Source organism: Capsicum annuum, chromosome 7, assembly GCF_002878395.1.
Source record: "Capsicum annuum cultivar UCD-10X-F1 chromosome 7, UCD10Xv1.1, whole genome shotgun sequence".
Lineage (NCBI taxonomy): Eukaryota > Viridiplantae > Streptophyta > Magnoliopsida > Solanales > Solanaceae > Capsicum > Capsicum annuum.
In genome coordinates, this window is record NC_061117.1 from 205,051,383 (window position 1) to 205,068,061 (window position 16,679).

A 16,679-nucleotide genomic window follows, 5' to 3' on the forward strand; every position below is an offset into this window, starting at 1 on the left:
TTAATTTCGTAGATTTAAATTTTTTTATCAGTTTATTATCATTTTTTATATTTTTGCACAGTCATTTGCATACGTAATAACATAACAATGCAATTTTTTTTACATATTATAATTTTAATTGTTTATAGCGTAATACATTTTTTAAAGATAATTATATTATATTTGCTGTTTGTATTTTTCTGTAATTATATATCGACATTTCTATTTTTGCATATTATTTAAGACGACCTACAAAATGATAGTGTCGACTAATTATTTTAACTCACAGAACAACAAATTAATCAAATCAAGATTTCGTTACTTTTAAAAAAAATTGACATTTAAAATGATGGGTAAGATTATTTTTCATTAGATAATTAATCTTTACACATTGATTAATGGTTTGAAAAATCCATGAGTTAATAACTCAGGGATAGTAATGTACACTAAAGGGACAAGAGGGGGATATTAGTTAGTTTTTTGGGTAAATAAAGGAGGCTTTTGTTATTGCAAAAAGAAGGGAGGAGGGATTAAATTTTTTTTTTTTTTTTTTTAACACAATACACTATCACCAAATACACACACTACGCGCACGATACACACACATACACACAAAATTATTCTAGAAAATTAGGTGGAAGGTGAAAAAAAATCTTAAATTAAAAAATAGTGACGACTTTGATCAACTAAAATCAAAACTTTATTTAAATTCTGATTAACTTAATTAGGGTGTAAAGTGTAATTTTTTAAATTTTTTAAAAAATTCTCCAACTTCAAATTTCAAATTTTAAAATTCCTTTTTTTTTTATTTATCTTTCAAACTTTTTTTTCTTTTATCTCTAAATTTTTTCTCCCCATCTTCTTCTTCTTATTTTTCTCTCTCTAGATTTTTTTTCTTCTTCCATTTTTTTTTCATTTCGTTCTTCTTCTCTTTTTGATTTTCATAGACTATTTTAAAAAAATAAATTGAGAAGTGTAGAAAGAAAATTTTTGATTTCTTTTAAAAATGAATGAAAAAATAATTTAGCAAATTCATGCTATTATAATTATGATACTTGCTGCAACAATTACTATTAGTTATTGTATTACAGTAATTATCAAAATTATTGTAGCAACTATCGAAGTTGCTTCAACAACTTCAATACTTACTTAATTTCTGAAAAAAATATGTTATTGGAGAAGGAGCTCATAAAAAATAATATTTATGGTAAAAAAAGAGGTAGTGATGCCATTGAATGAGAAGATGATATTTATTGTGGATTTGATTGCAATGGTGATGGAGAAAAAAGAAGAAAAATAGGTGAAAGTTATGTAGAGGGAGAAAATAATGATGAATTTGAAAGAGTCATAATGATAGTAATAGTGATTGTGGAGGAAGAAGAGGTGGCAACGACGACGACAATAAAAAGCACATGGAAAAGGAGTGATGATGATAGTATAGAAATCTTTGTGTGAATATAGTGCAAAGGTTCTTCGTATAAATAATAAAATTTAAGAGCTTTTAAAATTAGTGTCATTAACATTAATCTTAAAATTATTCCTCGAATCAATATTTAAAATTTGTGTCATTTGTGAAACTTTTTTATCACTCTTAATTAATTTGTCCAAATCAGTGACTTTTTTTCTTTTCGTCCCCATCTGCCACCGCCCGACGCACCATCAGTGACCGCCGGCGAGCCCACGCCGATGAGGTCTTTCCTCCATCTTCCCGCCGGAGAAAACCAACGGACACCGCCTCCCGCACCACCATCTCCTTCACCGGCGAGATTCGACCGCACCATCACTGCGCCGCCCTTCCTTTTCCCTCTCTCCCGTCACCGGCGATGATGAACCAAGTCGGAGCTCCAAGCTTCGGCGAAGTCCAGATCTGACCGGAGCCAGCAACCAACTCAACAACGATGAAACTCCGGCGACATTCACTGCTCGAACGAGTTTTTTTTTTCCTATTGTTGCTTCAAGGTTATTGTGGGTATTTTCTTTTATCTTGCTTATTTGATGTTAATTTTATGCATACATTTTTATCTGGTGACATTCCATTTCTTTTCATTTGATTTTTTGTCTAATGTTGCTCTCAAATATTGTTCTTTTATCAGTCTCATCATTAGTAATTATGATATTATTATCACATTTTTAATTATTTTGTTGTCTCCCAACAATTATTGGGGTTTTTCGGACACATACTTTTGCTTCCAGTAATGGCTTTCTTTTAACTTTGATTATTTACTGCTATCATGTTGATGTTTTTTATCTTTTGTTACTTGTTGCTTTGTGTTGCTGCTTTATTATTTACATATTACTTGACATGGATGTTGTTTTGTCTTTTTGTTATTTGTTTTATTATCTCGTTGCTTTGTGTTGCTGCTTTATCTTGAATTTTATTTTCATGTTGTTGATAGCTTTTGTTAGTGGTGATTTTGATCACTTTTACACTGATGACGACTTTAATCATCAATATTTAACTGAAGATAAAATATCTATGTTTGAGGCCTCTACGTTATAAGAGACAAATGTTATTGTTACGTTTAACTATATTTCTAGTTTAATTATTTTTCAGTTTCAATTATCTTTATTCAAGTTTCTATTTAATTGGTCAATGAAGAAATTTTTCGTTAATTTTCGAGGCTTCCACATATAAAAAGATGGATATTACATACATAAATACATAATAAAATAAATATTTTGGTTAATGATGAAATCTTTATAATTTTTAAAAATTTTATCTGAGTCCACTCTTTTAACGAAAAATTATATCTTTTATATATATATGCACATATATCTTTTCAATTTATTTTGATAATTATTTATTTGTTACTAACATTTTATTTACAAGTGTTTATACAGGTTATTGGGAATACTCGTCGGAAATGACATTCAAAGAAGGCTTTAATTTTTATGTTTATATTTTTATACTTTTACACTTGTACAAATTTTAATTATAGTGAAGTCTTTATTTTTGGGGTGTTGGGCGGGATGTTCTTTATTTACGCAACCCTCACTACGTGTTAGACAATTTTAGGCCGTTAATATTTATATTAAAATTGATTTAGATATTTTATCAAATAATTCACACTTTTTACACTAAATTATTACGTAGTCTTTTCTTTAAAGCAGTTTTTCTTTATTCAATCTTGTCTTTTCTTTACATACATATGCATATATACTTTTATTTATATATACGACAACATACGCATTGTATTATTTCAATACATTTTTTATATTTATATTTACAAACATTGATTTTTTCTTTTTTTTTCTCTTTTAATAAAACTAAGTCTGATCAGAAATAACATTTGTGGATTCTGAAGGTGCCTAATTCTTCTCTTCCGAATAATTTAAACCCTTACCTATAATTTAAATTGGTTCGCACATTGAAATAAAAATCATACTTATTAATAAATAAGTAGGTTTTCTATTTTTTCCTTAAAAATTAGGTAGCAACTTTATAAAAAATCAATTCTTTTTGAGTCTATAATGTCGTACTTGTTTTGACCTTAGGTAAAAGTATGGTATGACACAAACTATAAACACATTGTTCATAGTTAGGAACAACAAAGCCCTCGGGTTGCTTCATATAAATTTACTTCTGGCCGTGAGTTTTATTAAGTTCTATTTCGTAAGTGTTAGGAGTATATATTCACTGCTAGATCTTGTTTTCCTTTTTGTATAAGTATGCGCAAGGTACATTTGTTATGGATTTGATTTTGCAAGATGAAAGCTTCATGTCTGAAACTGATGTTTCTGCATCTTTTGTGCTTGTCTTGAGCTAACTGTATTTTCTTTATCGCTTTTTTTTTTTTTTTCTCATATGCCTTATATGTTCTTTCAAAGATCTCATATACCTTCTATGTATGTTACTATTTTCACTTCTCTAGTGAAATTTGAGTTAATGAGATTTATGGCAAATTTAAAGTTGTGTGGATGTGGATATACCTAATAGACTGACATATGTAGAAGAGAGCTATCAGGTGGGATGGAGACAGCTCATGTCTTGACAAAACACAAGGATCTCTGCTTTTAGACTGACTGTCACATTTTTCATATTCTTTGATTTGATATTCTTTATTTTTAAATTATCATCTGGTAATGTCAAGAATGCAGGAACTCATGGTTTGTACTAAGAAGTACTTTTGAAGTTCTTCACTTGCTCTGTATCGGTTCATGGTTTTCTTTGGATTGACAAGATTCATCAACTGATTTCCATGATTTTTGAGAATTTTATGAATTGGTTTTGTATGTAACTATGGAGAAGTGCCACAGGTGCAGTGGTGCTTGTACTTTTGCATGAACGAGAACTAGATATGCAACAGATAACTCAGTTATCTCTGTCAGCTTAAATATTCTTACAGAATTTATGCTCGTGTTCACGCAGTTGACAGATTTGTGACAGACTGAAAGCTTTGTTGGCAGAAATGGCACGCATGGCAATCCTATCACCATTCTTGATTAGCCCAACTCAGTGACTGGCAAGTCCGTGGACCTTGCAGTGAAATGATTTTCTTCGGGAAGGTTGTCAAAGAGGTTAATAAGCATGCATCAGCTAAAGAGCTGGATTTGACTTAACTGGCACCTTGACATCAAACGAAACCACATTCAATATCTCACTACCTTTTTAGACCTCTCTCTTCTTTGCTAGTTATATCTGAGAGACCGATAGGATTATAATTGCTAGCTAAATCAACAATAAAATTTATTATTCTGGGTTTCTTGCGAATTTCTTGGTAGGTGCTGACAATCATTTTTATTTGATGAGGTAAACATATTTTCATTCATAAACATGGTGAATAAACTGGCCGAATACAGGGGGTGTACCAAAAGAAAAGATCTACACACAAAGAAATGATTCTATTCAAACTCCACCCAACCTCCTATATAATTGGGAGACTCTATGGGCAGACAATAAGGGATCAGAGGCTACTTAATTGAGAAAAACTAAACTCTGTCCCCTTAAAAGCTCTTCTATTTCTCTCTTTCAGCACTACCCATATTGAAACAAGCGGAACCATATTCCACATTTTGCGCCTTCTCCTCCTTTTCCTATCCTTTGAACTGAAAAGCAACTCTTTCATCGTTCTTGCCATAGCCCAAGAAGTATCAAACCACGTAAGCATATTCCACCATAGCTTCATAGTACAACCATAATGAAGAAAAAGATGATACTTCTTGCACCGCCATAATTGCACTTTTAACATCGGATGACACATATAACCTCTAGCTTTCTAAGATTTTTCGCCGTCAAGATCATCTCTCCACCTTGTGTCCCCCCTAATTTGTAGTATTGTCTGGTCTCTTTGGCAAGATATTTTATGTGAACTCGGGAAATCATCTTTCAATAAGCTATCCTCACACCATCTATGTACCCAAAAGTTAGCTCTCTCCCGTAGGAGTTGACAATCATGAAAAAAATTGTATCGGCATCACTTGAGACAGGATCCATTTCCTTACAACCAGACATTTGTGAAGCAACTGGTATTTATTAGTGCAATAATTAGGTTAACAATATAGCCCCACAAGTGGCATCTGGGGAGGGTAGAGCGTATGCATACTTTACTTATTACCTTGGCAGGTAGAAAGGCTGTTTCCGGGTAGAGTAGAGACTCTTGACTCAAGAAAACCGAAACACAACATTAATGGAGACATTGCAGTAACAACAACAGGATGATAAGGAAACTGAGGCATAAGAGACAAGAAGTAGAAAATAGAAAACTAAGAATGTGAAATAGGGGAAACAATAAAATAATAAAAATACCCAAAGTGATAGTAATACTATTAGCAGAGAGAGAAGACACGAAACTATTTATTACAAGCCTTCTATCCTATCAAGGGTCTCCTCGGCAAGCTGAAGGCCTGCAACCACATCCTATCTGATCACCTCTCTGCCATACCTCTTCCGCCTACCTCTACTTCTCAGTAGGCCCTCGTTTAGAGCTTGGAGATTTTCTAATGCCCTCGTTTGTATATTTCTTTAGTGTATTTTTGTACCTAATTTATTTTTTGGGTTGTTCATTTGTAGTGCTACATTCATATAAGTAAAAGTTTCTGAATTGTAGAAAAGGAAAGGATGCAAATGAAATCCTGAAGAGTAACAAGTAGCAAATCTAGCTTTTAATGGATATTTAGAACACCATCCAATGGATATTTAAAAGTCTCCTCGGCAAGCTGAAGGCCTGCAACCACATCCTATCTGATCACCTCTCTGCCATACCTCTTCCGCCTACCTCTACTTCTCAGCAGGCCCTCGTTTAGAGCTTGGAGATTTTCTAATGCCCTCGTTTGTATATTTCTTTAGTGTATTTTTGTACCTAATTTATTTTTTGGGTTGTTCATTTGTAATGCTACATTCATATAAGTAAAAGTTTCTGAATTGGAGAAAAGGAAAGGATGCAAATGAAATTCTGAAGAGTAACAAGTAGCAAATCTAGCTTTTAATGGATATTTAGAACACCAGTCTTTTCTTAATTTGGCAAATAGCATGATGGATCATATACGCTTTAATGTTTTGATCAATTTTGCAGGTACCTCCAGCTTTAGAGTTGCTAGACCAACACTAGACAATGTTATGCATAGAGTCTTGAGATGTTCATATCATTACAAAAACTTATTGCCTACCTATCTGAAAACTCTATGTTGGTGAAATCAATCAACAACAAATACCAAAAGTATTTTGATAAAGAACTCTGGTGATCTCATATGTACATCTTCTCCCGACTTGGATGGGAAAACAAGCCACAACCTTGCCAGTCCAATGAGCTTCTCACTGACCTCCCATAGCTTGCATGCCTTCTCTGCATCACTGAGGACTTGAATCACGTACTACCTGAATTTAGCACAGACCAGTGATATTCCTCATCACACGCTAGTCGATGATTCAGTCCCTGAAAAATGCTAGGGATAAAGGTGTCCAAGTTTGCTTAGTTTGACTACTCTGTGCAAGTCACTTTCCCGCATCTTCAGATGCATAGCCTTTGGTAATGTACTTCTGAAATGGAGGGAAGAGAGCCCTGAACAAGGGAATGTGATTGTTAAATAAACCAATTTCAGCAATGCAGCCGAGATAGAGGGAAACAGAGCATGTTACAGACTTTGCTGTGGCGCCATCAAATTCTCTCCCATGCAGTTTAAACTATTCAACCCTCTTAGATCTCCAAAATGCTTTGTTGGAACATTTCCAGCCAAAGTGTTTGTGTTTCCTGATACATTAACATTTTTTAGTCTTGTCAAGCATAAGAACATGATTACTCCTCGATTCTAGCATTTGTGTTTCCTGATACAACCAAATGCTTCTGTGCTCAGTACAAGTGTTTTATCCTTCTTGTAGTTCCAAGTAAAGACTAAAATAACAGGCATTCTCTTGCATATATCCCTCTGACTCACGGTGAGACTAAGACCTAGGTCGAATACAACCTTTGCTTTATAGTTGTAAATTTTTATCGTTTATGAAAAAGGTTCATAGGAGGACTTCTTGGTTTACATAGAAATTAAAATAGAATGTGTGACACTCTTTCAAGACAAGGAAATAAAGAACAGAAAATTTGACTATGCAAAGTTGCACTATTTAGATTTGTGAAATACATCTTGCGACAATGGAAGACGAAAAGTCAAAAGAAATCATGGAAGCATCAAAAATCTAATTCTAAAAATCATATACTAGCAACACCTTTTCTGGTTTCCCCATTGAATCATAAGTAGCATTCAAAACAAAAAGTCCTTCCCTGTGGGACCAAATTTTTCGAAGGAAATGCTTTAACTACAAGAAAACTATCATGCACAATGCCCTGGCTCGAGACCACACCAGACCCAGGACCCTTTCCCCTGGACCTGGCTCGGGACCACGCCCGACCCAGGATCCTTCCCCCTAGCCCCGACCCAGGACCCTTCCCTCCGGCCCTGATACAAGCACAAGGAGCATCAAAAGTACAAGGAATTATCTAAGGGGTCAAGGCTTCGGAATTAGCGAGCAATTGAAGACTTTTCGGAGTATTTTGAAGCCTTGGTCAAGAGAAGGAAGGAGGGGAACTTATGCACTCAATAGGCGCCTCAAGTGAAGGTTAATGAAGACATTTTGCACACCAAGGTAACACTCAAGAGGCGCCCAATTCCCTTAGCTCATTAAGAGTAGTTTTGTCATTTGGCATGTAATAGTATAAATAGATCATTTTGCTTCTCTTTTCATTAGACTTTTGAAGATATTGAACTTACTCCTATATTGTAGTTTTAGTCTTGTAGTGAGAGGTAGAATCCAAAATAGGTCCTTTGACATTTGAAGTTAGGGTTTTACTTGTCTTGGATAATTTGGCAAGAAAGGTGTGCTTGAGGAAGAGTGTTTCCTTTGGGTCACCTAAGAGGGTGGTTTGCACTTACATGGTGATGTGTGTTTGAAGGTTTGATATACCTTCTAGTGCTATTCATTAGTTGAAGTAATGGTCACTCTACTATCTTTACTTTTTATGCATTCTTTTCTTTCATCTCCTTTCTTTGTCTGTTGTTTTTCTTTGTTGTGCTTGCTGGAAATTACATCTTTTGAGTCCATTTTTATTAGTTCATAGCCCTTAGGCTATCAGGCCCCGACCAAGGACCCTTCCCCCCGGCCTTGTCTAGAGACCACGCTCGACCTAGGATCCTTCCCCCGGGCCCTGACTCGAGATCACACGGGACCCCCCGCCAGGCCCTGGCTTAGGACCACGTCCGACCCAGGACTCTCCCCATCCCCGACCCTAGCTCGGGACCACGTCATACCCAGAACCCTTTCTTACCTTACCTCGGCCTTAGAATCGGGACCACACCCGACGTTAGATCCAGAACCCTTCCCCCGCCCCAGCCTTGGCTCGGGACCACACTCGACCTAGGACCCTTCCCCCGCCCGAGCCTCATCTCGGGACCACGCCCGACCCAGGACCCTCCCCCGACCTTAGACCCTGCTCGGGACCGACCCAGGACCCTCTCTCTCCCCGACCCCGATTTAGAACCACGCCCGACCTAGGACCCTACCTATCCCTGGCTCGGGACCACGCCCGACCTAGGACCCTCCCCCGCCCCAGCCCAGGCTTGCTCGGCCTAGGACCTTCCCTCAGCCCCAACCCTGGGTTGAGCTGCACCATGCCTGACCTAAGATCCTCCCCCATCTGTGGCTCTAGACCATGCCCAAGACCCTCCCCCGCCTTAGCCACACTCGAACCAGAACCGTCACCCCGCTAAACCCTAGCCACACCAGACCCAGGACCCTCTCCCCACCCAACCTTGGCTCGAGACCATGCCTAACCTAGAACCCCCTACCCTAGCCTTGGCTCGGGACCACGCCAAACCCAGGACCCTTCCTAGCCCCAGCCCTAGCCCAAGACCACGCCCGATCCAGGACCCTCTCCCCTAGGACCCTCCCCCGCCCCAGCCCAGGCTTGCTCGGCCTAGGACCTTCCCTCAGCCCCAACCCTGGGTTGAGCTGCACCATGCCTGACCTAAGATCCTCCCCCATCTGTGGCTCTAGACCATGCCCAAGACCCTCTCCCGCCTTAGCCACACTCGAACCAGAACCGTCACCCCGCTAAACCCTAGCCACACCAGACCCAGGACCCTCTCCCCACCCAACCTTGGCTCGAGACCATGCCTAACCTAGAACCCCCTACCCTAGCCTTGGCTCGGGACCACGCCAAACCCAGGACCCTTCCCAGCCCCAGCCCTAGCCCAAGACCACACCCGATCCAGGACCCTCTCCCCTAGCTCAGGACGATGCCCGATCCAGGAACTTTCCCTGGCTCGGGACCATGCCCAACCCCAAACTGTTTCCCCTACCTTGGCCCAACCCAGGACCCTCTCCCCGCCCCTGCCCTGGCTCGAGACCACGCCCGACCCAAGACCCTCTCTCTACCTGGCCCTGGGTCGGGTGTGGTCTCTCTTCTTTACCTGACCCTGGACCCTCCTCCCGCCCCAGCCCTGGCTCGGGACCACACCCATCCCAGGATCTATCCCCCGCCTCAGCCTAGGCTCAGGCAACGCCCAACCCAAGGCCCTCTCTCAGTCCTAGATTGGGACCACGCCCGATCTAGGACCCTCCCTTAGCCCTGGCTTGGGACCATGCCCGACCCAGGACCCTTCCCGCCCCAGCCATGGCTTGGGACCACGCTTGATCCAGGACCATTCCCAGCCCCAGCCTTGGCTCGGTACCACGCCCGACCCAGGATCGTATCCCGCCCTAACCCTGACTAAGGACCACGCACGACCCAGGACCCTCTCCGCCCCAACCCTGGATCGGGACCACGCCCGACCCAGGACCCTCTCCGTCCCAACCCTCGCTTTGGACCACGCACGACCTAGGACCTTTCCCCGCCCAGCCCTGGCTTGGGACCACGCCCGACCCAGGACTCTCCCCTGCCCTAGCTTTGGCTTGGGACTATGCCCGACCCTGGACCCTCCCCCAGCCCTAACTCGGAACCATGCCCGATCCAGGACCCTCTCCCCGCCCGTTTATCCCTGGTTCAGGAGCATGCCTGATCCAGGACCCTTCCCCTGCTCCAGTCTTGGCTCGGGATCCCTCTAGCCTTAGCTCGGGACCACGCCCGACCCAGGATCCTCCCCCAGCCCCAGCTCTGGTTTGAGACCATGCCCAATCCAGGACCCTTCCTTCTGGCTCAGGACCACGCCCGATCCAAGACCTTTCCCTGGATCGGGTCCCTGACCGACCCAGGACCATCCCCCTAGCTCGGGATCACGCCTGACCCTGGACCCTTCCCCTACCCCGACTTGATCCAAAACCCTTTCCCCGCCCCGACCTTGACTCGGGACCATGCCCGACCTAGGATATTTCCCTTGCCTCGGCCCTGGGATGGGCGTGGTCCCTTTTCTTGGCCTGACCCAGGATCCTCCCCTAGCCCCAGCTTTGGTTCGAGACCATGCCTGATCCAGGACCCTTTCCTCTGGCTCGGGAACACGCCCGATCCAGGACCCTTCCCTGGATCGGGTCCATGACCGACCCAGGACTATTCTCCTGGCTCGGGACCATGCCCGACCCTGGACCCTTCCCCCACCCCGACCTGAACCAAGACCCTTTCCCTGCCCCAGCCCTGACTCGGGACCACGCCCGACCCAAGATCTTTCCCTTGCCCCTGCCCTGGGTCGTGCGTGGTCCTTTTTATTGACCCGACCCAGGACCCTCCCCTACCTCAATCCTGGTCGGGACCACACCTGAACCAGGACCCTTACCCCGCCATTGCTCGGGACCACGCTCGGCCCAAGACCTCCTCCCTGCCCTAGCCTTGGCTCAGGACCACGCCCGACCTAGGACCTTTCCCCCACGCCAGCCCTGGCTCGAAACCACGCCCGAGCCAGGACCCTTCCCCCAATCCTGGCTAGGGACCACGCCCGACCTAGGACCCTCTCCCCGTCCATCCCTGGATGGGGACCACGCCCGACCCAGGACCCTCCCCCGCCCCAGGTCTGGCTCGGGACCACGCCTGACCTTGGACCCTTCCTCCAGCCCTTGCTCAGGACCATGCTCGATCCAGGACCCTCTCCCCGCCCAGCCCTGGCTCAAGACCATGCCCTATCCAGGACCCTCCCCCGCTCCAGTCTTGGCTCGGGATCCCCCCAGCAGTTCAGGTGTGTTACAACAAATTTTACTAAAATTTGGGTATATATTGAACATTTTTCCCTAACTTTTAAGATATATATTTTTCTGGATAGTTTTTTAGTATGCAAGCCAATATCTAAATACTTTCAAAAGAAATAAAAAAGTGCATAAAGCCCTTATCCTCTAATCAACAGTCGGGTATTAAAAAATGCTTAAAAACTTTGAAGAATTGGACTTCTAAACTTTGAGGATCACCAACTAATTTGAATGGGTTTTTAGTGTTCCTGTGTTGGATGGAAATTTTCTTAAACGTCCAGCAAATCTTAAGGTGTGATGAAACCTAATTTCATGCATCCAATTATCAATTGAATTTTAAAGATGATCAGACAAAAATAGAAGTTGATCATTCATGAGGATATCAGACTGCCATCAAGATATCATGAATCTTTAAATTTCATTGGTCAATATTGTACGCACTCTATATTTATACGACAATAAACATATTACTAGCAAAGTTATGCAGCTTAGTAACTGAATCATGAAAAATGGGAAAAACTTAAAGACTGAATATTTCAAGAATGACCACTTAAATATAGGGGTCATACAGGGGACAGTACTGTCCTTGGAGATGAATCAACTAAAAAATAAGCAGCTTCCTTTAGCAAAGTATAAAAATCCACCTACAGGGAACCTCATCCGTAAGTGTCACTTTGACCAGGGGAGCGAGTACAATAGTTATTACTGATGATCTCATCTGAATACACAATTACTGCTGCGATATTCATATTCTATTTAACCTAAGATACGAGATACTAAGCCAAGTATATATCACTCAATTTATTCCTTATGACTGATTACTTCTGCAGAATTCTGTAAATGTATTAATACACAGAATATCTGTAGCACTAGGTTGCTAACATGAAGTCGAGGACGGACTTGGTGAATGAAGCTGGAAAAATAATTCTTCAATATTGTGCAGCTATGCACCTAATCTTATGGTTTTGTTCTTGTGAAATAACAATAACACAGTTTCAGATTAAAAAAACAAGATAATGCAACAACAACACAAAATTAGAAGGTTAACAATATTGCTCCTCTCAATGGCAGTTTAACTGAAGAAAATCTAGACCATAATTCTCTTATCAAAAGCAGCTAAACTGGAAGAGATTAAATCCTTGATTAAGGAAGGAGTACTCACAGTTATTGACACTCTCGATGACTGCTCACACACATTCCATCCTGATTTAGCCATTTTAAAAGCAAGATGCTTGATGTACTGTTATATTAAAACAGAGTTAAAGCAAAAATTTGCCATCGAAAGCACATAATCTCAAGTAATCACATAATAGATCTTAACCATTACCAGTATACAGTGGAAATGATAAAGAAACTTCAGCATCTATATCTAAAGCCAGTAAAGTATACTGGTTTGGGACTCCTACACTAACTTCTCTGACCTTCATGTCTACAGTTAAATGGAGTAGCAAAAAAGCATGACCAGGCAGTTCATGTTATTTCTACAAACAAATTAAACTAATGACAATTTAGTATGCAGAACGTAAGGAAAACGTTTCTACCTTAGAATTGCCTTGTCAATCCTTTTATTATTCACTTTATTTGTTTATTCTACTGTCTTTTAAGTAGATGTTTCTTTTCTATATTTATTCAAGTGTTGATAATATCTACCTTAGAATGCGTGGGAGATAGGGGAGAGGTTGGCGGGAATGGGGGTGTGGGAGTGTAGGGGGGACGTGGATAATATGTGGGACAGGGCGGCAAAGTGCATCAGGGAGAATGCAAGGGAGGTGTTGGGTATTTCTAGGGGCCGGGACGGACATCATCGGGGGGATTGGTGGTGGAATGAAGAGGTGGGGAAGAAAGTGGAGACCAAGAAAGAGGCGTATGCTAAGTTGGTGGAAAGCAAGGACGAAGAAGAGAAGCGGGTAAATAGGAAAGAGTACAAGCTAGCGAGGAAGGAGGCGAAGTCAGCGGTCACGGCAGCTAAGACGGCCGCTTTTGAGAGCTTGTATGCAGGGTTACAGGGGAAAGGAGGGGAGAAAAAGTTGTTCCGACTCGCTAAGGCTAGGGAGAGGAAGGGTCGTGACCTCGATCAGGTGAGGTGCATTAAGGGGGAGGACGGTAGAGTGTTGGTGGAGGACGGTCACATAAAGAAGAGATGGCAGTCGTACTTTCATAGGCTCTTGAATGACGAGGGGGACAGAGCTATTGTGTTAGGGGAACTGGAGCACTCAGGGGAGTGTCGGGATTTTAGCTATTGTAGACGTTTTAAGGTAGACGAGGTTAGACAGGCAGTCCGCAGGATGCGAAGGGGTAGGGCGACGGGGCCGGATGAGATACCGGTGGAGTTTTGGAAGTTCGTTGGAGAGGCTGGTGTAAGGTGGTTGACTGCATTGTTCAATGAAATTTTCAGGACGGCAAAGATGCCCGAGGCGTGGAGGTGGAGTACCATGATCCCCCTCTATAAGAATAAGGGGGACATTCAGTGTTGCAATAACTATAGGGGGATTAAGTTACTGAGTCACTCTATGAAGATATGGGAGAGAGTGGTCGAGGTGAGGCTGAGACGGATAGTGTCTATTTCGGAAAACCAGTTCGGATTTATGCCCGGCCGCTCGACGACGGAGGCAATCCACCTGGTACGAAGGTTGGTGGAGCAGTATAGGGAGAGGAAGAAGGATCTGCACATGGTGTTCATCGACCTGGAAAAGGCGTACGACAAAGTCCCCAGGGAAGTGCTTTGGAGATGCTTGGAGGTGAGTGGAGTACCGCAGGCATATATCAGAGTAATTAAGGATATGTATGAGGGAGCGAAAACCCAGGTGAGGACGGCGGGAGGAGACTCAGAGCATTTCACTGTCCTGACAGGATTGCATCAGGGATCTACTCTTAGTCCCTTTTTGTTTGCGTTAGTAATGGATGTGTTGACGCGGCGTATCCAAGGGGAGGTGCCGTGGTGTATGCTTTTTGCAGACGATGTAGTCCTGATAGATGAGACTCGAGGGGGGGTGAATGACAAATTAGAGTTGTGGAGGCAAACTTTGGAGTCTAAAGGGTTCAGGGTGAGCAGAACCAAGACAGAGTATGTGGAATGTAAGTTTAATGACGTGAGGCGGGAGAATGAGGTAGGAGTGACGCTAGAAGCACAGGAGGTAGGGAAGAGGGATAAGTTCAAGTATCTCGGGTCAGTGATCCAGAGTAACGGTGAGATTGACGAGGATGTCTCGCACCGTATTGGGGCGGGATGGATGAAGTGGAAACTCGCATCGGGGGTGCTGTGTGATAAGAAGGTGCTGCCCAAGCTTAAAGGCAAATTCTATAGGGTGGTAGTCCGTCCGACCTTGCTGTATGGAGCGGAGTGTTGGCCAGTTAAGAACTCCCACATCCAAAAAATGAAGGTGGCAGAAATGCGGATGTTGCGCTGGATGTGTGGACTGACCCGAGGGGATAGAGTTTGGAATGAGACTATCCGGGAGAAGGTTGGTGTGACTTCAGTGGAGTGTAAGATGCGGGAAGCACGATTGAGATGGTTCGGACACGTGAAGAGGAGGGGCATGGATGCCCCAGTCCGTAGGTGTGAGAGGCTAGCGTTGGATGGTTTTAGACGGGGAAGGGGTAGACCGAAGAAGTACTGGGGTGAGGTGATTAGGCGGGACATGGAACAGTTACAGCTCACCGAGGACATGACCCTAGATAGGAAGGTCTGGAAGATGCGAATTACGGCAGAGAATTAGGGCCAGTTCGGGTCGCTAGTGTAGGGAATTAATTGGTGGGGGTGTATTCCTGTTATGATTCCGTATTCAGTGTTTCGTGTTCCGTGTTCCATGTTTATTACGAATCTGTGTGCTTCCCTCGGCTTTATATTCCTGCATTCCTGCTTTACTCTGTTTTATATTCCTTATGGGTGCCGTATCTATGTTATGTCATCTGCTTCTGTGCTGTACTATGTGTTTGTGTGATATCTCGTGACTTGAGCCGGGGGTCTTTCGGAAACAGCCTTTCTACTTCATCAGAGGTAGAGGTATGGACTGCGTACATCTTACCCCCCCCAGACCCCACTAAGTGGGAATACACTGGGTTTGTTGTTGTTGTTGTTGTATTCAAGTGTTGATGATGTTGACATCTATTGCATTGACAATGTGCAGTCACAGATAGACACCCCCAGTAAATCACAGAAAACTTGGGAAAAAGGATATAGCAAGAGGGAGAACATTTGTTGCTCGTGAAGGATCTTCTTCCGGCCAATTGAGAAATGAGTCATTCTGGGCAGTTAAAGGGAGACAAGATGCTTCATCATGCATCACAGAAGAAATTCATCACATTTTGGAGGCTTGCTATTCAAATAGAGAGGCATCAATGCACCACGAATCTGAGCAGGGTCTTGCTTAAACTCTGAATAGGCACAAAAAATCCCCCTATTCACCCTCAAATGATCCCTCTACATAGTCAATTTTCTACACTTAGTCATCAACCTAAAGAACTCATTTTCATCTACATCAACACTTCTCCCACTCACATTAAGAACCTCTCCTTTCGACATTAATGGGAGCAACGTATGTATCACCAGATCAGATTTAATGAACGAAATAAATTTAGTATACAACTTCTTCACTCGCAAACAAAGAAAAAACATCATCATCTATAACTTGAGCCTCTTTCATAGACGGAAACCTTCTCCCTCAATAAATTTACCACCCTTCGACGAAAATAAGCATTAACCATTTTGCCAACACTAATCCAAGTAATACCCAATCCCAGTATTCGTTAGTTCCTCAATACGTGTCTCAGCTTTATAGTATTCCACTGTTAAAACCATCACAAAGACTTCTTTCAGAAGTTATAACAATAAGGGGAACTTTCTTTACAGGCCTTATATTAATTAAGGGTATTTCTACATCTTCTAATTGAGCATTCATTTCAATAAACAAAAAAACAACAAAATCAACAACAATAAAAGGATCATGTAAAGCATTAGACATTCTTTTTCCGTTAAAAGAAACTATTCATACTAAATGAAAAGATTAACCCATTCACAATATAAAGCCAATATCTGTTTTCACTTGAAAAAAGGATCAAATAAACTATCATATACAAAACAACAAACTCAGTATATTCCCACAAATTA

General features: G+C 42.1%; 2 long non-coding RNA genes and 1 pseudogene across 3 annotated transcripts; 1 reads left to right on the forward strand and 2 right to left on the reverse strand.

Moving 5' to 3' along the window:
• Positions 1-1,381: 1,381 nt before the first annotated feature.
• On the forward strand, positions 1,382-4,681 carry LOC124900092. Its single transcript, XR_007057763.1, has 2 exons — positions 1,382-1,948; positions 4,349-4,681. It is a non-coding gene; the product is annotated as an uncharacterized LOC124900092 (long non-coding RNA).
• A 2,159-nt stretch (positions 4,682-6,840) lies between these two features.
• LOC107878327 lies at positions 6,841-13,205 on the reverse strand. Of its 2 annotated transcripts, none has more exons than XR_007057762.1 (3): positions 12,735-13,205; positions 7,059-7,166; positions 6,841-6,977 (listed from the first exon to the last, which is right to left on the reverse strand). It is a non-coding gene; the product is annotated as an uncharacterized LOC107878327 (long non-coding RNA). The 2 variants fall into 2 exon arrangements; XR_001676842.2 differs by having other exon boundaries at positions 7,059-7,240.
• A 2,456-nt stretch (positions 13,206-15,661) lies between these two features.
• Positions 15,662-16,533, reverse strand: LOC124885875 (annotated as a pseudogene).
• Between the last annotated feature and the right edge of the window lie 146 nt (positions 16,534-16,679).